Source organism: Gossypium hirsutum, chromosome A03 (assembly GCF_007990345.1).
Source record: "Gossypium hirsutum isolate 1008001.06 chromosome A03, Gossypium_hirsutum_v2.1, whole genome shotgun sequence".
NCBI classification, from domain to species: Eukaryota; Viridiplantae; Streptophyta; class Magnoliopsida; order Malvales; family Malvaceae; genus Gossypium; species Gossypium hirsutum.
This window is the reverse complement of record NC_053426.1, coordinates 69,915,128-69,938,519: the sequence shown is the minus strand read 5'-3', so window position 1 is coordinate 69,938,519 and position 23,392 is coordinate 69,915,128. Positions and strand designations below refer to the sequence as shown.

The 23,392-nt window shown below is 36.3% G+C and overlaps 2 non-coding genes across 2 annotated transcripts; one reads left to right on the top strand and one right to left on the bottom strand.

Annotated features, from left to right (window-relative positions):
• The first annotated feature begins 678 nt into the window (after window positions 1-678).
• LOC121225588 (small nucleolar RNA R71) lies at window positions 679-785 on the top strand. The gene has a single exon (XR_005923450.1). It is a non-coding gene; the product is annotated as a small nucleolar RNA R71 (small nucleolar RNA).
• Window positions 786-14,253: 13,468 nt separating this feature from the next.
• LOC121227528 (small nucleolar RNA R71) lies at window positions 14,254-14,360 on the bottom strand. Its single transcript, XR_005925122.1, has one exon. It is a non-coding gene; the product is annotated as a small nucleolar RNA R71 (small nucleolar RNA).
• Window positions 14,361-23,392: the final 9,032 nt, after the last annotated feature.

The following is a 23,392-nucleotide window of genomic DNA, read 5'->3' as shown; positions in this document are numbered from 1 at the left end:
TTTAGTAGCAAGCTAGCCCACTTGATTCTCTAAATTCCTTAGAGTGGCGTCATTTTTTGCCATGTATGCCTTTAATAAATTCGCTAAGCTATTGGATGATTCAGCTTGAGTTGGTTTCTAAACCTGTTGGGGGAAACTAGGTGGCTGGGTTCGTCTAGGTTGGGCGTAAGTGTTACTGGTTCCAGCCCCTTAGTTACTCCAGGAAAAATTGGGGTGATTTCGCCACAATGGGTTATAGAAATTGGATTGCAGTCCTTGCCTTCCTTGATTTTGGTTCTAGTTACCCATGTAATACACAAATTCTGGATTCGATAGACATTCTTCAAACAAATTTCCTTCCCCACAATAGACGCATGCTATACTTTCAAATTGATTTGGTGGCTATGTTTCAAACCTATTAGACCCATTAGTAGTAGATTTTTTAACATTAAGGATATTGATGATACTTGAGATGCGAGTGAAGTAAGAGCGTCTATTTCATGTATTCCAGCAACTCGTCTTCCTAATGCTGCTTGATTGGTTGGCCATTGGAAATTGTTGCTGGCTATCCTCTCAAAAATTTCATAAGCCTCATTATAAGACTTAGAAAGGAGAGAACTGTTAGCAGAAGCGTCCAATGCCTTCCTGGTGTGAGCATTGAGACCGTTATAAAATGTCTCAAGTTGGATGCAATGTGTGATTCCATGATGAAGGCACTTCCGTAATAATTCTTTGTACCTTTCCCATGCCTCATACAAGGATTCATCAACCATTTGTTGGAAAGCAGTGATCTTGTTCCTTAACTTAGCATTCTTGATAGGTGGGTAATACTTCATGAGGAATCTTTCTGCTAACTCTTGCCATGTGAAAATTGAATTTGGTGGCAATGAGTTCCACCAGGCTCGAGCTCTGTCCCTTAGTGAATATGGGAACAGCTTCAATCGTAATGCATATTCAGGTACTCCGGCTAATTTGAAAGAATCTCTCATCTCCATAAATAGTCTTAAGTGTAGGTGAGGATCTTTGGTAGGCATTCCACTGAATTGGCCTACTGTCTGAAGCATCTGGAACATGACTGGCTTTAGCTCAAACTTTTGTGCCTCAATTTCGAGTCTCCTAATACTCAGATTAAGATCATTAAATACTGGCACGACATACTGCCTTAAAGCTCTATCCCTATCGTCAGCAATTAGGATAGGATTTTCAGTAGGGTTTGCTTCGTTTCCTTGATTCAGATTTTCAAAGTTCATCTCTTCTGTCCTTCTCTGACTTGCTTGTCTTCTTCGCTGTCGAAAAGTTCGTTCAATCCTAGGGTCTACAAGGAGTAGGTTAATAATTCGGTCAATACTCATAAACACCTGAAATAATCACAGAAAAATTAATTAAGTTAGAATTTAAACAGAAAATTAAACCAAAATGCAAAACTAACAAATTCACAAATAATGACTTTTTAAAACACAGTCCCCGGCAATGGCGCTAAAAACTTAGAACGACAGAAATGTGCAAGTGTACACAATCGAAACAAGTAATAAAGTGACAAGTAAATGTCGAGTTATCATACCCGCAATGACTATGAAAAGAATTATATATGAATGCTATTTAAAACACTTTGGTGACGAAAAATATTTTGTTTGAAAAGGATTATTAAAAACTAAGATTTTAAACTAAGTAAACTAAATAAATAAATCTCAAATGCACGATTTCAAAATACGATTTGAATTAAGGTGACATATTTGTGTTAGATTAATTGCATTTCTTTAACATAGAATTATTAAACTCATTTTTATGTTGTTACGAATAAATTCACGGCAACTCGTTAACTTGCTAACTTATGAACATACTCACCTACAAAAATCTATTCATCTCTTGGACATATCCCTATGTCAATTCAACAGATTAAAAAAATCTTAATAGACAAATATGTTATAGCACATACATACTTAATAAATCGACATAATCTTTTAAACATATCCCTATGTCAATTCAAACAATTAACCCGATTTAATAAGCACATAAAATACTATGTGACGTAACAAATTATCCTTACCTTGAAACAGTTTAATCACAATAATCTTGCAAGTTATGCAAGGCCATTGTATCATCAGATACCGTTCCTAATTTAACCCTCAGCTACCTTAGATGATTAAACATGCACTAATTAAGGATTGTGTCCATTAATTACAATTTCAATCTGTTTAAATAATTAAATCATTAGTTCCCTCACAATTATAATGCAAGAACAATTGAGGCATGATTTTACTTAAACAAGCATCTTTACTGAGGCCTATAACAACATAAACACAATATTAATAATTTAAGAGGACAAAATGCAATCAACCCAACACAAATTAAATTCAAGCTAAGATGATTAAATTAATCATTCCAACAACATAAATGTTCATAGACATGTTCATTACAAAAACAACAAAAATTAAAGAGATAGGGAAGAAGAATCAAATTCGGTGTTTTTCTATGGCTTGACTAGGTTGCTCCGTTCTTCCTTCTTTGTTGTCCTTGCTAATCAAGGCTGCTATGAACACTCAATTGCTGCTCCAAAATGGCTGAAAAATATCCCTTTCTCAAGAGGAGAAATCAACAAAAGAGCAATGAACTTTGAATTGGAAAATGAGAGAAAAAGTGAAAGAGGAGAGAATAATTGTGAGAGAAGAGATGTGAATGAGGGGTGTGTTGAATGATCAGCCAAGGGGGGTTTTTATAGCTGAATGTGGCAGCTGAAATTTGCTAAAAGTAGCAGCCAAAGAGCCACCCCTTGGCCGGCGTCCCATGTGGCAAAGTTGATGGCTTGAACTTTGCTAAATATGGCTTGGGGCAAATCTACAAAGCCACCAATTGTGGAGGGGTTTAATTGCAATTTGCACAAGACTTCAAGGACCTCTTTGCAAGATTAAATAATCAGCTAATTAGCAGAATTGGGTCAACACTTGGACGATTTTGGGTTGTCCTTTTCTTAGCCGGTTCTGTTCACTCGGTTCGGTTCAATCGGACCACTATTTCATAATTAATTAATAATAATTTCTTAACCCAATTTAACTTGGATATAAACTAAAATTATTTATATTATGAATTGATACACATAATTTTGGACCGTCTTAGGCTAGAAATTAATTTTCCTTGGTACTTCAAATTGGTTCTCGATTTTGTGCTTCTAGTAGTGTCTGCTGAGCCATTTTTCGCCCTTTGTGCAATTCTGTCAAAAATAACCAAAATTAATCAAAATTAATAATAAAATTAATTAAAATTTAACATGTTCATAATTTAAGTACAATTTAATTATTTCATATTAATTAATTATTTTTAACCAGAATTTAACCGAATTCGCATGAATTTAAGTTAAAAGGGTATGAAAAAGTGTGTAACTTTTTGTGTTTCTAGTTATATATGAAATTTAATAAATAGGTTAAGTGAGAATAACATAAACAAAAGATATCATCTTCTTTTTTCATTCTATCACTGAAACCAAACACAAAAAAACCTCCATGGAAGCTTGCTAGGTTCGGCCAAGCATTCTCTTTGCATGTAAGTGATACTTTGTCCCCTTTTAAATTATTTTTATGTTTTCAGGATTGTTGTAGCTTAATCTAGCTAGCTCGGGGACTAATTTGAAAATTTTTTAAAGGATTAGGGTTTTTCCATGAATGTGTTTGTGTGATTTTTGAAGTTCGATGGAAGAAAATGAATCTTTGTTGTTAAATAAACAACTTTTGTGAAGTTATTTTTGATGAAATTATTATTTAGGTACTTGATTGTAAAAATAGTAAAATATCATCATAATTGTGAATTTATGATTTGTGTGGGTTGATATGAGTCCCTAGGTAGACTGGAAAGCATGATATGTGGGTGAAATTGCATAAATTGTCAATTATAAGCTTAAGGACTAAATTGTAAAGAAGTTAAAATAATAGGGGCAAAACTATAATTTTGCAAAAGTATGAATTTTGGATTGAATTGAATAGAATGAATATTAACTGAATTAAATTTGCTTACTTAGATCAAGTTAAGCCTCGTACAGATTTATATCAAGAAAAAGATAAAGTCTCAGACTAGTGATTCTATTACGACATCTTTAAAATTGAGGTAAGTTCATATGTTTAGGTAACATTTTAATGTTATTTGATTTATATGCTATTATGCTATTTATCATATCATGTTACGAAAGAAATTGAACGACGTTACGAAGACTATCTAGCCCCGTTTGAACCTTAAGAATATATAGGATAAAAATGACATGTCATTAAAGTTACCATGTTTCGGGTGCCGATCTTGAATGTCCTACCGATGGCTGAGTTTCGGGATTTGTTGTAAATACTCGCAGGTTGTGTGAGTGGCATCGTGTAGTTACATTTCGACCGTCAACTTGTGTAAGCTGACCCATTTGTAGCTCGAGTGAGCATCGATGTAAAAGAAAATGAAAAGGAATGGTTTCGACCACATGTTAGCACACTTTGTGTGAGCTGACCCATTTGTAGCTCGAGTGAGCATCAATGTAAAAGAAAAGGAAAAGGAATGGTTTCGACCACATGTTAGCACACTTTTTGTGAGCTTCCCACATATCTGAGATTATCCTAAGTGGTTCAATGGACATGTAAATGGAAGGAATGGTAAGGGTTTCGATTGACTATATTATGAATTTATGGAAATGTAAGAATTGATGTTGATCAAAGTATGTATAACCATGTGTATAGAAAGTATGAATTCAAATGTGATATATTCATGAAATCTATCTTACCATGTGATGATTTTGGTTAAGTTATGTATTTAATCACTAATTTGTGTTGTTAATCATGCTTAGGCTTGTGCCAAGCTATGTTGGATTGATTCATGTCTATTTTATAAGATTTTGCATTGAAATGGTAAGCTATATTCATGATTTATGAACTAATTAAACATTATATGCTTACGCTATTTTCTTTCCTATGTTTTATAGATTAGCAAAAGTTCGATCGGTTTGGAAGCTCGTCGGAGATCTATCGCACTATCTAGAGATTATATCGGTAGATTTTGATGTTTTAGTCATGGTTATAATGGTATGTATAGGTGGACTTGTGCTCAATGATCTAGTTGTTATGTTTGGCATGTATATATGGTATTATGGTTGGTGTGCTTTTGGCACTTTGATGCCTTGATGGTTTGTGTTGATATGGCTAAGTTGATGTATATTTTGAATGACCAATTTAGTATGTTAGGATGCGACTTGGTATATAGTCAATTGTGTTATGTTTTGTTATGGAAATAAGTAGTTGTGTATGTTTTATTTATGGAGAAATATACATATGTTTAGACATTTTTTATGGTTGTGTTTGAGGTGCCTATATGGCATATTGGTTGGATGAATAAGTAGCCTTTTGAATTGGTTTTATTATGTATGATTTGGGTATGTTTTAAGGTCTAGATTATATGTGCAAGTCACTTGTAGGTTCATGTTTGAATGGGTGAAAGAAATGTCTTGATGTTGGTCATATTCTTGTCCACACAGCCAAAGACACAGACATATGTCTTATCGGTGTGTTACACACAGCTAAAGACACAAGCGTGTGCCTTAACCACGTATGACACACGACCATGCAACGCGAGCATGTGTCCCATATAGGTTTTAAAGGTTGCTTTTCGAAAGTTACACGGCCTGGAACATAGGTGTGTGAGGCCATTTTGAAGGTTACACGGCCTGGCAAACACGAGCTGAGACACGACCGTGTGTTCCTACTTTGAATGTTACATGGCCTGAGACATGAGCGTGTGTCTCAGTGGAACGACAAAAATTTGCAAGTGTACACAATTGTAACAACTAATAAAGTGGCAAGTAAATGTCGCGTTATCGTACCCACAGGGACTATGAAAAGAACTATTTATGAATGTTATTTAAAACAATTTGGTGGAGAAAAATATTTTGTTTGAAGAAGATGATTAAAAACTAAGGTTTTAAACTAAGTAAACTAAATAAATAAATCTCAAATGCACGATTTCAAAATATGAGTTTAATCAAGATGACATAATTGTTAGATTAATTTCATTTCTTATCTTAGATCATTAAACTCATGTTTATATTGTTACGAATAAATTCACGACAACTCAGTAATTTGCTAATTTATGAACATACTCACCTACCAAAATCTGTTCATCTCTTGGACATATCTCTGTGTCAATTCAATCGATTAAATAAATCTTAATACGCAAATATGTTATAGCATATACATACTTATTAAATTGAAATAATCTCTTAAACATATCCCTATGTTAATTCAAACAATTAACTCAATTTAATAAGCACATAAAAGACTATGTGAGGTAACAAAGTATCCTTACCTTGAAATAGTTTAATCATAATAATCTTGCAAGTTATGCAAGGCAATTGTAACATCAGATACCGTTGCTAATTTAACCCTTAACTACCTTAGATGTTTAAACATGCACTGATTAAGTACTGTGTCTATTAATTACAATTTCAATTCGTTTAAATAATTAATTCATTAGTTACCTAACAATTGTAATGCAAGAATAACTGAGTCTTGATTTTACTTAATCTAGCATCTTACCAAGGCCTATAACAATATAAACACAATTTTAACAATTTAAGAAGATGAAATGCAATCAAAGTGACACAAATTAAATTCAAACTAAATTGATTAAATTAACCATTCCAGCAACATAAATATTTATAGATATTTTCATCATAACAACAACAAAAATTAAAGAGATCGGGAATAAAAATCAAATCCGGTGTTTTTACGTGGCTTGACTAGCTTGTTCCGTTCTTCGCTCTCTGTTGTCCTCATCGATCAAAGCTGTTATGAACACTTTAATATTGCTCCAAAATGGCTGATGAACACTGTATCACCCCTTGCCCGAATCTGAGGCCGGGACAGGGTACGAGGCATTACCAGAGTAAAATGTACACAAACATGTAAAACCGGGTCATAAAATTTCATTCAAAATAAAAACATTCATTCATGTTCATAATGTCCCTCATGTGGGCTCACGAGGTCCAAAACATATTCGAGGATAGTTTGGGACTAAATCAAGAATTTACGAACCCTTTCAAAACACTTAGGAAATTTTCCATGTTAGGAGAGTCACACGCCTGTGTGGGTTAGGCCATGTAGTCACACACGCCCGTGTGGCTTGGGACACGCCCATGTCCTCAACCCGTGTAACTCTCTATTTATGATGTCAGCAATGAAATAGGGTCACAAGTCACACGCCCATGTGCTAGACCATGTCCTCCATACGGATGAGACACACGGATGTGTCTTTGCCTGTGTGGTCCAGAAAATGGCTATTTACCAAGCCATTTGGACCTTCGTTAGCACTTACTTAAACATAACTCCAATGGCACTTTTCGTGGAAAATTCATATCAATTTATTCATGCATAAGGCACTATACCTTGCTTGGTTTAAACTTATCAACTTCATACTTATGCTAAAATCTATCCATAAGCTAATTTAGTCACTTTAAAATCATCAAGTAATCTAGGGCACATTCACAATTCATCCATACCAAACACACATGACCACACCATATGAAACCTTTAGCACATCACGCATACATGGATAGGTTTGCAACCCAATAACCAATATGAGCCACATCACATGGCCATATCAGATGACACATACCCAATTGACTATGTAATGCCCCGAATTTTGGGCCTCGAAGAAATGGGCTTCGCGTATCAAAGGAATTGGAATTTAGTTGTGCAAGTGAATAACAAAAAAGTATGTTTGCTTTAATGGTTAAGGGTCCCGAGAAGTATTGGAGAAATCCTGGGTTCAAATCTAATTTGTTGCAGGTGAAAAAACCTTGGGATGTAAGTAAGTGGGCTTAAAGAATATCGTTGGTGGAATCATGACACAAGATGAGTTGGTGATCTAGTGGTTGCAGTGTCATTATGGTGGCAAGGGATCTTGAGTTCGAAACGTATAGAATGCAATGGGATTTTATTTTATTTCCATGAGTGAGGGAGGTAGAGTTGGATTGAAACTCTCCTGAGGTGGTTGTTGACTTGGTCTTGGATGAGGTTGTTGGGAGTAAATCAAGGAGGTTTCTAGAAGAGTTTGAAAGGAGTTTGAATAAGGTTTGAATAAGTTGTTGCTAGCCGAATGGGTGGAGGAGGTTGAAGTAATTCAAATCGGTAGGTAGAGTGTTTGTAGGAGAAAAGGTTGAAAGGTTGAGGGGAGTGTTTGAGTTGGCCGAATGTGGGACTCCCCATCTTGGAAAATTCGGTCATAGGACCTCTTGTTTCATAGGAGCTAAATTCTTTTGTGCCATTTCTTGGGGTTCTCCTCATTTTGATTTTTTGTTTCTCAATTTTTTATATTGCCGAACAAATACTGAAAAGTGACCTCTCATGCATTCTCTTTGTTTTTCTCATTTCTAGCTGAATTAGTTGGTGCCACTCAAGTATTCTATTTTCTTTTTCTTTTTCTAAGGACCGATTCTTTCCATTCATAACCTACCGAATCTGCTCATATTCCCCTTCTTCGTCATCTTTTTCTATTCTTCTCCTTGGTGGCCGAATGCTCCCAAGTCTCTCAATCCATTGACGCAACCGAATGTTGTTTTCTTCCTCACCATTTACTTCCCTTTCTCCTCTTTCTCTCTAAAAATGTATATCTTATTGCTTTTCTCCTAAACACCTCTAGTTAAATCTATCCTTTTTATCAAATTCTTTTTCCCCTCAAACCCCTTTCCAATCTCTTTCCATTTCTGTTTTTGGTTTTGTAAGCAACCTCTGCTAATCGAACTTTAGATGGGAATGCTAGTGATAAAGTGATGGCAAAGGTGCCGGTTGAGATTGAGCGCGTAGCCTCTACTCCTGGGTTTAAGCGGCATAGGTGTGGCGGTTCGGGACTTTCCACCATGATGCGGAAGTGTGGTGGCACCAAACTTTGGATTATGTAGGCAAATTACAGTCAACCGATCTACTCAAGGCAAGTGGTAGTTTATCTTTCGGTTAAGTGGTTGTTAAGAGTTTTTCTAACACTATTTGATTAGTGATTAACTGAATGTTATGTTTGAATTTAGGTTCTGGCAATCGTGAATTCTTAGTACTCTATGTGATCAGGTGTGTAACTGTATGTTGTGTTTGATGATTGGCTAAAAAGCCTAAAGCGTGTGTTTTTGTATGCGGTATTTGATAATCGTTTGGAAGCCGGAAGTATGTGTGTTTACATTGCTATGACTGTAGATCAGCGAAATGCCGAAAAGCGGAAAATATGGCGTATGATGCCATATGGGCGTAAGATCGCACGTGTGGTGAACCGAGCCCACGAGCATGTCCGTTAGACTATAGAGGCCAACACAAGCGCTCTTGGGGTTGTGGGCTGTTCTGGGCCTCGTTGGGCCGAAGTGGGTTGTGTGAGCCAAGTGGGCTTGTGGTCCTGCATGGATAAAATGTCTGTGATGCGGTAAATGTTGTTTGGACTGTGACATTCGCATTGCTGGGGCTGTTTTAGGGCTAAATGGGCCACACGAGTGTGTGGGCCCACTTAGGCCGAGTAATGGGCCTTTGGCCCACTTACACCGTTATGTCTATTTAGGTTACTTAAGTTGCTCAAGGTGACGGTGGACCATCTGTTGGGACGTTAAGACCTCAATTTGTAAAATTACTGAAATACCCCGAGTTTGAAAGATTACCGTAATACCTCGATTTGTAAAATTATCGAAATACCCCTAGTTCGTAAAATTATCGAAATACCCCCGATTTGTAACATTATCGAAATACCCCCGGTTTGTAACATTATTGAAATACCCCCGGTTTGTAACATTATTGAAATACCCCTGGTCTGTAAGATTTTTGAAATACCCCCGGTTTATAAAATTTTCGAAATACCCTTAGTTTGTAAAATTAACGAAATACCTTTGGTTTGTAAAATTACTAAAATACCCCCAGTTTCTAAGATTATCGACATACCCCCTGTTTGTAAAATTATCGAAATAACCCCGATTTGTAAGATTATCGAAATACCCCCGATTTGTAAGATTATCGAAATACCCCCAATTGGTAAAATTACCGAAATACCCCCTATTTATAAGATTGTTGAAATACCCCCGGTTTGCAAAATGGTCGTAATAATCTTGTAGGATAAAATGACCGTAATACCCCTGTAGTGTAAAATGACTGTAATAACCCTTTAGGGTAAAATGACCATAATACCCTTGTAGGGTAAAATAACTGTAATACCCCTGTAGGGTATAATGACCGTAATGCCCCTATAGGGTAAAATAACCGTAATACCCCTGTATGGTAAAATGACGATAATGCCCTTATGTTCTATATAACTGATGTGCTTATGATATACATATGTGATTGTACTGAGTACGACTTTGCATACACGTAATATTTATGACATGACATACTCCATGGGGTTGGGATTTTGATATGGAGGAAGTATTGTACTGGTGACTATGCCACATTCATTATTACTGGTGGCTTTGCCACATTTACAGTTTCTGGCAGCTATACTGCATTATTATTACTGGCAGCTTTACTGTGTTATTGGTGTGCTGGGTGGGTGGGTCAATTTTATCCCCACATGGTGTGTTGGTTGGTACGGATGGTGTGTTGGCTGGATTGGGATTGATTGCATTATTGCACTATTGCATTTCTGTTACTGATACTGTCACTGCAATGGGCTCAGGCCCACCCTGTTACTGTATTGGGCTTTGGCCCACTTATACTCTAAACTGGACTGTACTATTACTGTTAAAGGGCTTTGGCTTAGACTATTTCTGTTTTTGTATACTGACTGTTACTCTAGTAAGGGGATTACACACTGAGTTTTCATAAACTCACCCTTTCTTTTAACTGTACAGGTAAACCTCAGCCTTAGACGGTTTGGAGCCACAAGGGACTCGGAGGTGGCCACACGATTGCTGATGTTCTACTTTTAGACTAGGAAAAGATGAGGTTTTAAAATAATAATTGTTTTCAAGGAAAACACGCATTTTAAACTTCAAGGGTTTTTTAAAAGCTTTCGCGGTTTTGTTCAGTTTAAGGAATTAACGGTGATAAATAATGGCAATTGTTTTGACAAATTGACTTCAATTAGTAACAACTTAATTTGCCAAATTTTCGCAAGCAATAAAAACTAAAAGGGTTTTAACTTAAATTCAAATTCTTAATGATAAGTCTTATTTTCAAAATGCACTTCGATGTGACACGCCTGATTCAGCCATAACGTTTAGGCTGGTTTTGGGTGTTACATTTAGTGGTATCAGAGCCAGGTTAGAAAACTCGGCTGGGAAATAGGCCTTAGTTTTTGGATTTTAAAGATTTACAAATGATTCTCAAGCGTTTTGAAGGATTTTTATTATGCGGTTCACCGAGTCTCCGACGTTGAATCCGTAAGTTTCTGAAACTGTTGTTTGTTTTCATTGAAAAGAAGTAGATAGAAATACTAAGATTTCTTTAGATATTAGACTGTATTGCTACACTTGAATTTAGAGTTTGTATTTATTCTGTGTGTGTTCTAGAAATGGTATGCATGTGATATCTATCTGCTCAGATGGATAGATGGTTTGGTGTGTGCTTGTATTATGTAACATCCCAAACTCGGCTCGGATGTTATGGCTGAATCTGGCGTGTCAATTAAAGTGTTTTAGCGAAAACCTTGTTTCATTGAAAACCCTTCCTTAAAAAGTTACATCTCAACTGATTAGTAAAATCTCTTTTCTGGTTGCGAAGCTTTGTTTAAAACATTCGATTAAAGAAAACTTATCCTCTAAAAATTTAGTTGCGAAAAATGTAGTATTAAAAGAAAACTATGGTTTAGAAAATCTATGTTCCACTTCTTGTAATTACAACGCATGAAATTAAAAATCCCAACAATAAAAAAAGGGGGAGGCCTTATTACAATCCATACTAAATGAAAATTACTTAATAAATGAGTAACTTAAATACTTTTAATACGAATCCAAATTGTCTTGCTAGCTGGCCACCTAGAGTCCCTCTAGACATCGAACCTCCTACTGAGCATCACTTGAGAAAAATAAAAGAGGGGGTGAGTTTTTACGAACTCAATGTGTACAACCTTCAACAAGTAACAAGCAAACATCATTCACTATACAACATACATTCAATGCAATACAGCGCAACCCACCCCAATAATCCATCCGCTACACACCAACTCCATCCCCCGATACACACCATGTGGGGATATAAATACTGACCCACTGATAAACCGTAATTTATACATATTTTTATCCCATGCTTAGCGTATTTACGGATGATTTCTCATTAGATTTGGTGAATTCGATGCTCCTAATCCTTTAATTTCATGTTTTATACTTAGGTGAGCATAGGAAAGTAAAAAGAGCGAGAAACAGGCCAAAAATGGAGAAAATAGACCCACATGGGAAAATAATACGGCCTGGACTTCCTCACACGGTCGTGTCAATTTGGCAAGATCGAAACACGGCTGACACGGGTAGACCACATGCCCGTGCCTATTTAATAGCCTTGACCACAGGCTGGAGTAATTCTCACATAGGCGTGTCACACGGGCGTGTCCCTATCGAGCCCAAGTTTAGTCCTATTCAGAAAGAGGCTAATTTTTATGGCTCTTAGGCATTCAAAAGCCTATTTAAACACTTGAAGAGCACTTAGGAGGGGGACACAGAGTAAGAAGCAAGGAATTACTCAAGGACAGCCGATTGATCCATCTCAAGAGCCGGATTCATCATCAAGATTGGAGATCTCCCTTCAAGTTCCCTCAGGAGTTTTGGGTTTTCTTATGTTTTGTTATCTTTATGCTTTTAAGATGTTTTCTTTCATAAATATGAACTAAACCCCCTAAATACCTAAGGAGAATGAAACCTAAGATAGATCTTGTTATTATTTCTAAATTGTATGATAAATATTTGACTTGTTCTTAATTATGTGTTCTTAATTCTTGTTTTAATATTCCAGGATATTGATTCAAGTTAACACTCTTATTTAGAGGAGGAATAGACCCTGTCTAAGAGTAAAATTGTCATAATTAAGTGGAGTTGATTGCGCGCCTAGAGATAGGGTGACAATATTTTGCCAGATTAGGGTGAAACCTAATAAAGGAATCCATAGATCGAGTTAATGCAATTTTAGGGTGTTAATTAGAAAGAGATTTCAATTATTCAACCTTAGGTTAGACGTTATTAGTCTTGAGAGAGATAGTAATATAACTTAGGGGTTTCTACAGATCAAGTCAAATAAATAAATCGTCTGATTCAGAGTCAAATAACAAGTGAAGTCTAGATGGATTTTTCCTTAGGTATTGTCTCAATCAATCGAATTTTCCCAAAAGTATTTTCCCGAGTTTTCTTTCTTTCCATTCTTAGTTAGTAATTAGTTTAGATAACCAAACCTCATAATTTTTAGGCTAGATAATAAAAAGGAAGAAAATACTAGTAGTCGTAGTTCGTTTGGGATAGACAATTCGGTCTTGCTGAGCTATACTACCACTCTGTAGGTACACTTGCCTTAATCATATAACAAGTGAGTCTCAAGAATGATTCATTTATAAATCTTTAAAACCTGTAACGAATATCACACAATCAAGTTTTTGGCGCCGTTGCTGGGGAACTAGGATATTAGGAACACTCGATTTTTATTACTTTAGCCATTTTACTTTTATTGCAATTTAAATTTTTATTTTCTTTTCTAATTCTTCATTCATTTCCTTCTGACAGGTTTTTCTAGTTTATGACTAGAAGAAACCCGTCAGGACCACTACTTTTTGATGGTGAGATCGACTGCACAGTTCGCAGGAACTGGAGAGAAATAAGGCGAAGCCTAAGATACATAGAGGATGAGCAAGAGGATGATACTTCAACCACAACCAAGGAGATGGATGAAAACCAAGAAATTCTGCTACCTCATGCGATTGTTGCTGATCCAGTAAATCAGAATCCTACTCCACACACTATGTATGGTTATGCTAAACCTAATTTAATAAGAACTGAGTCAAGTATAGTTAGACCTGCTATTGCTACAAATAATTTTGAACTGAAACCTAACACAATTCAAATGATACAACAGTTTGTTCAGTTTTATGGTTTGCAGGACGAGGATCCTAACGCTCACTTGGCAAATTTCCTAGAATTTGCGATACCTTTAAAATTAATGGCGTTTCTGATGATGCCATTCGCCTTCGGTTGTTTCCCTTTTTGTTAAGGAATAAGGCTAAACAATGGTTGAACTCGTTACCACGAGGTCAATCGCTACTTGGGAACAAATGACTGAAATGTTTTTATTAAAATATTTTTTGCCGGTTAAAACAGTCAACTTACGTAATGATATCTCTTCTATTGTGCAGATGGATTTAGAAACACTCTACGATGCATGGGAGAGATACAAGGACCTTTTGAGAAGGTGCCCTTACCATGGGTTACCGCTTTGGCTATAGGTTCAAACATTTCATAATGGCCTGAATCTTTCGACTCAGCAGATGATTGATGCAGTCGCTGGAGGAACTATCAATAATAAGACACCTGAGGTGGCTTATGAATTTATTGAGGAGATGTCACTGAATAACTATCAGTGGCAAGTTATGAGAACAAAGCCGACGAAAGCAACCGATATTTTCAACCTCAACGTGGTTACTATGCTATCTGACCAAGTAGAACTCTTAAATAAAAAGATTAACAGTTTGTGTGGTTCTACTCAGGTACATCCAGTGATGAGGTGCGATTCGAATGGAGAAGGAGCATGCATGGTTGGAGGAACAAGTCCAATATATGGTAAAAATAACTTAAGACCCCAAAATAACCCATATAGTAACACTTATAATGCAGGTTGGAGGAACCATCCCAATTTCTCGTAGGGCGGTCAAGGAAATCAAAGGCCACAACATCCTTCGGGTTTTCAACAACCACCGAACCAACAAGAAAAGAAGTTGAACCTTGAGGAAATGTTAACAAAATTCATCTCGGTGTCAGAAACTCGTTTCCAGAATACCGAGACAGTTCTTAAGAATCAACAAGCATCAATCCAGGGCTCGAAACTTAGATAGGCCAACACACCAAACTGATTTCTGAACGACCACAAGGTATTTTTTCGAGTAACACTGAATCTAACCCAAGGGAGAAAATCAATGCAATTACCATTCAAGATGCGGAAGGGTTAGTTGCACCTGAACCAGAACCAAAGCAAGAAACTGTGGTAAGTAAAGGCAAGGGTGAGGTGGAACACAATGACCAGAAACCGGTAAGTAAAGAATAAAAACCTCGTGTTCCATACCCAAACATGACAAGTACAGACCACACAGAAGAAAAATTCGGTAAATTCCTTAAATTATTAAAAAAATTACATATTAATTTATCATTTATTGAAGCTCTTTCGCAGATGCCAAACGCAGTCAAATTCTTAAAGGAGCTTTTAACAAATAAAAGAAAGATGGATGAGGTGCCACATGTGGAATTAAATGCAGTTTGCTCAGCCATATTACAGAATAAGCTACCTAGCAAATTGAAAGATCCAAAGAGTTTTACGATTCTTTGTTTAATTGGTAGATTAGATGTTTATCATGCATTGGCTGACTTAGGGGCAAGCATTAATGTTATGCATTATAAAACGTTTAAACAGCTAGGTCTTGGGAAACCCAAACAAACTAGGATGAGCATTCAACTGGCTGATAAAACCATTAGATTTCCTAGGGGTATCATTGAAGATGTTCTTGTTAAGATCGATAAATTTATATACTAGTAGACTTTGTTGTTCTAGACATGGAAGAGGATAGTAACGTACCTTTAATTTTAGGACGACCCTTTTTAGTGACTGCTAGAACCATTATTGATGTTGGCACAGGGGAACTCATACTTTGTGGCGAAACAATCACCCTTTAAGCTCGTAATTCGGGTAACACATCGAAAATTGAAGTTGGTTGTATAAATCATCCTACTAGTACTGATCATGTGGTGAAACCCTCTGTGCAGGAAACAGTTACAACGAACGCATATGAGCCGTGTTCAAACAACAAAAAAAGACCTATCTATGAAGAAAAAAGGCTACAAATTGATGAGTTAGATGAATGGCAGACAAAGAAATCGAGAACACCTGATAAACTGAAACGGAGCCAGGACGAGCTTAATACCTCACCAAATCAATTTAAGGTTGGAGACAAAGTACTACTAGATGTAGCAGATCCTCGCATTACCACTTCTGAACCTAATGAAGAAATTCCTCTTACGGTACTCAGTATTTTTTCATATGTTACAGTCGAGGTAAATCATCCCAAATTCAGCACATTTAAGGTAAACAATACTCGTCTTAAACCTTATGTTGATAAAATTTATAGCAGGGACGAGGAGTGTAAACTCCTCGCTCCACCTTGACTATGCAAAAGTGAGGTAAGTCGAGCTTAGACTATAAATAAGCACTTCTCGGGACGCAACCCGAGCATTAACAGAGTTAATTTCTTTAAAATTGTAGTTTTTAACATCTAACATACTAACTGAATCATGGAATGCAGACTTTCTAAAGACCACACGGCCAGGCACACGGGCATGCATTAGGCCGTGTGAAAACAGGGCAAGATTTTTTCCCCAACACGGGATACGATAAGTTGCCACAGTCGTGCGACATGGCCGTGGGTGAAACTGCCAAAACGACACGGACGTATGACACGCCCGTGCCTTTAAATCGTGGTTGAAACTGAGAATGTAACACGAGCGTGCGACATGCCCATGCCCTCCACCCGTGGTTGACACTGTCAAAACAAACTGTAATAGCCCTAATTTGCCCCTAGTCAGAAAGTGGTTTCGGGACCACAAAACTGAGTTGTAAAAATAATTAACCGTCATATTCGATGCTTATTATATGTGAACGTGCATGTGTGAAAGTTTCATACTGTAATTTTGTTAATTGTATGTGAAATTATTAAATAGGACTTATGTGAGAAAATTTTGAAATGTGATAGATAAATTTATAAGTGGTTTATTAATGCATGTTTTAAAGAGTTTGGACTTGCATGTCAAATGTCCCTTTTTGTTTATAGTGGCCGGCCATGTTGATGTTTATGACAATATATATGTATTATTTATTAGTTTTAAGGCAACTAAATCGTTTTATAATTTTTATAATATTAATGAATAAAGAAATAAGTGAAAATTTGGGTGAAGAAAACAAAGCTTTATCTTTGTCTTTTTGGCCGAATTGAAAGAAAGAAATGGGGCAAAAACATTCAGTCACTTGAAGCTTGAAGAAGGTTAGTAAATTATGTTAGTTTTTGAAATTTTAAGCTTAGTTTAAGTTAATTAACTAGTTTCATATTTAGCCCATTTGAAAACTTTGAAATTTGGATGTGGTTTGAGCTTTTGGTTGTGATTGTCAATGGAGGAGATGAGATTTTGTTTGTCCTGAACAATCGTTTGGTATATAAATGTTAAATGGGAGCAAATGCCATTTGGGTGATTGAAATAAATAATTAGAGGTTTAATTATCAAAAGGTTCGACTATGTATATGATTTTTAAGGTATAATTTTGAATAATATAAGTAATGTTATGCATAGGTTTCGGCTTGATATTATCTTCATAAGTATAATTAATTCATTTTGATAATAAAGTATGAGGTAATGGTAAAATTATTATGGTGGCTTAGGTTTAATGACATTCGGCTATGGATTATAAGTGTTAACTAATTCGGCATAAGAGTATAAGTGTTCATTTCTTTGTATTTGAAGTCTTGAAAAATAGGTTATGACATTAGATATAAGTGTATGAAAGGTTAAGTTTAAGTAGTTGGTGCGTTAAAATGTTGGTGATTTGGATGCTACCTATGGTTGATTTAGGTACGGTCTTTGCATGAGTAAAAATATACTTATGGAGATGGTTATTATATTTTACTAAAGTATCACTATATGCATTTATATTAAGGAATGTTCAGCTATGTTATATATATATTGAAATGATTATAATGGATAATATATAAGAGTAATTTCGGTTTGTCAAATATGCGGTATGTGTATGGCAAATTGTATAATTATGATGCATTGAAGTTACCCTATATGATCGAGTAGATAATTAGATTACTAGTAGTATATATATATGTAATTTTTATTCATGGTAACTTGGCATATGGATTGGGTATATGTTAGTCAATATATGCATTGGAGGTGACGTGTTAAAATAATTAGGTATACGGTTTGGTTTCACTATTGAGTATAAGGGTTAAGTGCTTTAAATTGCCTTTGATGTTTGAAATGATTAAACAAATTTATTGGTTTAAATTAAGCTCAAGAGCAAAGAGGAGCTAGATTCGATAAGGGAAAGGAGAAAGTAGTCGAATAGCCTATTCACAACTATTCAAAATTTTCCAAGGTAAGTCTTTGAGTAATGGAACTTAGCTTATGATTTGATAAAATCATGATATATAAGCATAATATATAAATTGTGACCTAATGTATCTACTTGAATTAAGTAGTGAGATAAGTAATTTGTACATATGACTTGTATCCGAATGGTTATAGAAATCATGTTGGATAGTGAAACGAAATCGAGTTCTTTGTATGTGACTATTGAGCCGAAAGTGAAATTATTGATAAGCATGTTGTGCTTGTTTTCTAGTAAGGTAAATGAAATGCTAATGTATTATGATATATATATATGTGTGAACGATAATTGAGGATTTTAACCGGGCTAAGACCCGCAGGCCTTGTGTGAGATATATATCCGGGCTAATTCCCGAAGGCATTTGTGCTAGTGTTATATCCGGGCTAAGTCCCAAAGGCATTCGTGCTGGTGTTATAACCGAGCTAAGTCCCAAAGGTATTCATGCTGGTGTTATACCCGGGCTAAGTCCCGAAGGCATTCGTGCTGGTGTTATATCCGGGCTAAGTCCCTAAGGCTTTGTGCTGGTATTATATCCGGGCTTAAAGTCCTGCATGCTTTATGGTGGTGATTGAATTTGGGTTTCAAACCTAGCAGACTTAATGCCGATGATTGGAGTAAGATTTTGATTTCGAATGTTCGTAGTAAACTACCATTGAATATGTTCAATACATTAAGTTGGTCAGGTATGTATTATATACTTTTATATGTTAGATTGATCAGAATTGAATCATGAATGCAAAATGAGAAGTATATGTGAAAATCTCATATGTGTATGTGTGTATTCGGTTATGGTGAAAGGTTATATGAGATTGATTTGGTGATATACATGTTAAATAATATGAATGCAAAGAATAGGTAATAAATCTGCTTGAGACAGCAGCAGTAACGTGATTTCAGAAAATCACCATAAATTGTGGGAGTTGAGTTAGAGGCCGAATAAATTATGTCATGAAATATTAATGAGTCTAGTTTCTTATAAAAGAAACCATGTAAGCAAAAGAATTTCCAATAATGAGATATTTGAACTGACGTGGAATAGAGTCAAAATGACTTCGAGGTCCCCTATTCTATTTTTAGAAAATCATTATAAATGTTACAGAAATGGTTATAAGATAAAATTTATATTCTTAGACTCCTTAATGAGTCTAGTTTCAAATGAAATAAACGATAACATATTTCAAATTCTGTATAATAAGAAAACTGATTAGTAGTGAAGAGTGATCAGAATAGTCAAATAGTGAAATAGGGGAAACTTCAATAAAAATATGGTATTGATTGGTCAAACAAAAAATTCTGAACATTTTATAGATGGAATATATATGAGTCTATTTTCAGGAAAAATTTACAGCACTGGATTTGGAGTTTCTTATCTCCAGTTATAAATAATTTAGTGACTGTTGCTCAGAAAGACATCTTGTAGTGAATTTGTGATTTTGTTGAAAACATGGTTAAAACTTGTTAGTGAGATGCTTTTTGAGTTCTTACGATCTTATTTGTGATTTCAATATTTGGTTTTAATTGAGTTCAGATTCAAGTGAGGTGAATTTGCTAAATATGCATTATGTTCATGGATACTTGGCCAAAATGGCAATTATCTAGGAATGATTTCTTGAAAATTTGAAATAATCGATCTATAAGTAAATTAATTGTTTGCATTGCTTAAAACTTACTAAGCATTGAAGCTTACTCCGTGTTCTCTTTTCCATTTCTTATAGGTTTATACTTTAGCTCGAGTTGGAAGGGCCGGAGATATCATCACACTATCGAGTCATTATGTGAGTTGAGAAGATTGTATATCATCATGGTTTAAGGCATGTATAGGATAGACTATAGGTAGAATGATATTTCGACTTTGTATACATTATAGCCATGCGAAGCTGACTTGCTCATTTTGTTTAGAGAAGCCTTATAATTGAACTAATGTGGTGAAATGTTTTAGTTATAACTTGACAGTAGTTAATTTGTTATTAGATATTCGGTTATGTTTTGATAGTGAGTCATTTTGGAAATTTATAAGAGCTCTTATGGAAAATCAATGAGACATGTTTTCATTGTTGATTATTTATGCCTAGTAAATATCTTTGACCTTATAGAAGTTTTGTTCAGTCAAGTAATACCTCATAACCATATTCCGGCAACGGATACAGGTTAGGAGTGTTACACAAACACGGGCATAGACCTATGTACACGGACGTAAGAGAAGCAAACGAAGCAAGACACGACCGTGCAACACGGCCTTGTGGGCCCCCAAGCCCAAGCCACACGGGTGTGGGCCGAATGTCAGACGCGCCCAAATTCAAAATTCGCGAAACATACTGGAAAAAATTAGGGCACACGGGCGTGTCCCACGACTGTGTGCCCCAAAATTTATATAAACCCCTCATTATTCATCATCTCCCTCCCAAAAAATCCATAACCCTAGCTGCTGCAACTCCACACGCCTTACCCCATGCCCATGCGCCGCCTACAACACCGATTTAGACACCCCAAGTTCCTTCTTTTTGCGTTTGTTTACTCTTTTCTCTCTATTTTCTTTAAATATGTTTCTTATTTCATGATTCCTTTGCTATATTGAACTATTTTTGATTATTCATACTTAGAATAGAAAATACTAGTGCTTGTTTAATAAAATATTTTTGTCATTTTAGTTACTCCATTATGCTATGCTCTTTCATTTTTCCTTGTTTCCATGGAATTTATGCCTACTCACACGCATTCATTCATTATTTCCATAATCCTCTAACTTGATATATTTAGTGGCTTTAGTTTTTATCATCTCGTACGTGAATCTCATAAAATATTAATATTTAGCCTTGATTTTCCATACTATTCTTGGGGCATATTGATTGAACTTCGATTTTTCAATGTAGGTACAATGTCGTCCTCACGTGGTAAGAAGACCGTTGTTCCCGCCTTGAAGAAGAGGAAAGGAGCAGCGTCATCCTCGGGTCCTACCATGAAGATTAGGCACCCATTCCTCTAGGTTCCTCGGTGTGGGCCGACCCCTGGGAGTGGGCCATTGCATTGATTTGGCCGCACTCAAGCAGATTCAATTGGCTAACGCGGTCTGAGCCCACCTAACGACTGACCCATGGGGGCTCTTCTTTGAGATCGTCGAGCCGACGTATCTCAAGTTTACATTGGAACTCTGCTCGACGTTCCATCTTCAGTCCGTCATGACCAACTTCGATGATCCTGGAACAGTCTAGTTTCACCTCGATGGTCTAGTACGCAAGTTGAGCGTGCCTGAGTTCAGGATTGCACTAGGGCTATACACGGAGGATTTTATGGATGACAATGACCTCGACACCCTCCACCGCCACATCCACTACTTCCTCTCGAAATGTTCGAGGGACCTCGTCCCTGCCTCGGCCACCTACAATCCTAGCCACTCCAAGGCATTGGTTATCCCTCATTCCTTGAGGTATCTACATGCCATCTTGGCTCACACTCTGACAGAGAGATGAGAGAGCACCGGCATCATCACCACCCACGACGCCTACTTCTTATGGAGTATGGCGAGCAGGCACGTCATCGACCTCGCCTACTTTATTGCCTTTGCCATTCTCCACCAGACGGAGCGGCACAAAAGAGGGGTCATCTCTATCGAGCCCTATGTGACTCAATTGACTTGGTACTTCAGGCTCCTTAATACAGTATCCCAATCATCCTCCCTCACTCTTATCGGCCAGATGTCCTCACAGGGCATCTCGAGCATGCTAAGTATGAGGATGATCGAGAAACGATGTGGCACATACCCTCCTCAGTACCGCATAGCCCAGTCCATCGAGGAGGAAGACCCAGAGGACATTCCTGATGATGTTCATCCACGTCACAAGGATCCACTGACTTAGCCACCACCCTCCTCTTGTCCAGTTCATGTGGCGGCTTCATACGCTAACATCTCTGAGCGCCTTACTCGATTCGAGCAATAGTGTTTTCAGCGTTTCGATAACATTGATGCTACTCTACAGCAGATTTGTTAGCACTTCCACATGTCATCGCCACCCCCACCTCACGAACCATCTAGCGATGAAGATGTCTAAAAAAAATTATTTATTATTTTATGTTTTTACTTTTATTCTATTCTAAGACTACTTTTTATTTTTCTTTAAGCTTATTTTTATTAGGTTTTATAATTATTATTTTACAATTTTAAATTTCGGGTATTTCATTACAAGTAATTATGCTTCCTTATATTTCCTATAAAGTTCCTGATTTTATCACAGTTATAAAGAGCTCCAAAACTTATCATCACATAGGAACTAAAAACTCCACCGGGAAAGGTTCTCCACGACTACCATGTCTTGCTCGACCATGACCATAGCTACCACTAGATATAATATTCTTTTGGCGCTGGACTTATGGACTAATGAACCTTTACCACCACCAGAGTATCCTCCTCCACTCTCACGCTGATTATTCTCCAAAACTCCAGTTCAAGGAATTCATTCATCATTCAGAAAGTTTCGCTTCTCTCCCTATCTTATGAGTATAAATCTATCTTTTTCAATATATCTATCTTTGTACATTGAGGGCAATGTACATCTTAAGTGTGGGGGTGTCTTTTATATCATCATTAGAAATCCCTGAATTGTGTCTTATTCTCCCATGAATCACTCATATCACTATTAGAATGAATTTTAATTAATTTATGATTTTTATTGATATGTCTTGAATTAAAACATAGGCATTTATGCATTGAGTGTTTAAACTTTAAGACATTAGGGAATCAAGCATGATAAGTTGATTTTGAAGAATTAAAAACTTTTAGGTTGTTTTTCCCAAGTTTAGGTATTCTCTTGAGTTGAAATTCACAGGTTTAAACATCAAAAAGCCATAATTTTTGTGAGATTTTGAGCCTTTAGAGAATCTATTATTTCTTTCATGCTCACTTTTATTGCTGCTTTGAGTTAGTCAGTATTGAATTGTTATTCTAGAACTTGCTTGATTATGCATGTCAAGACCACACCATTTGATTTGATATGTCAAGATGAGAAAGGCACTTAGGTTTAACCCACTCACTCTACAAAAGCCTACCTTCATAATTAACCCTTAGTGAACCCCTTTGAGCCTAACAAACCATTAATTGA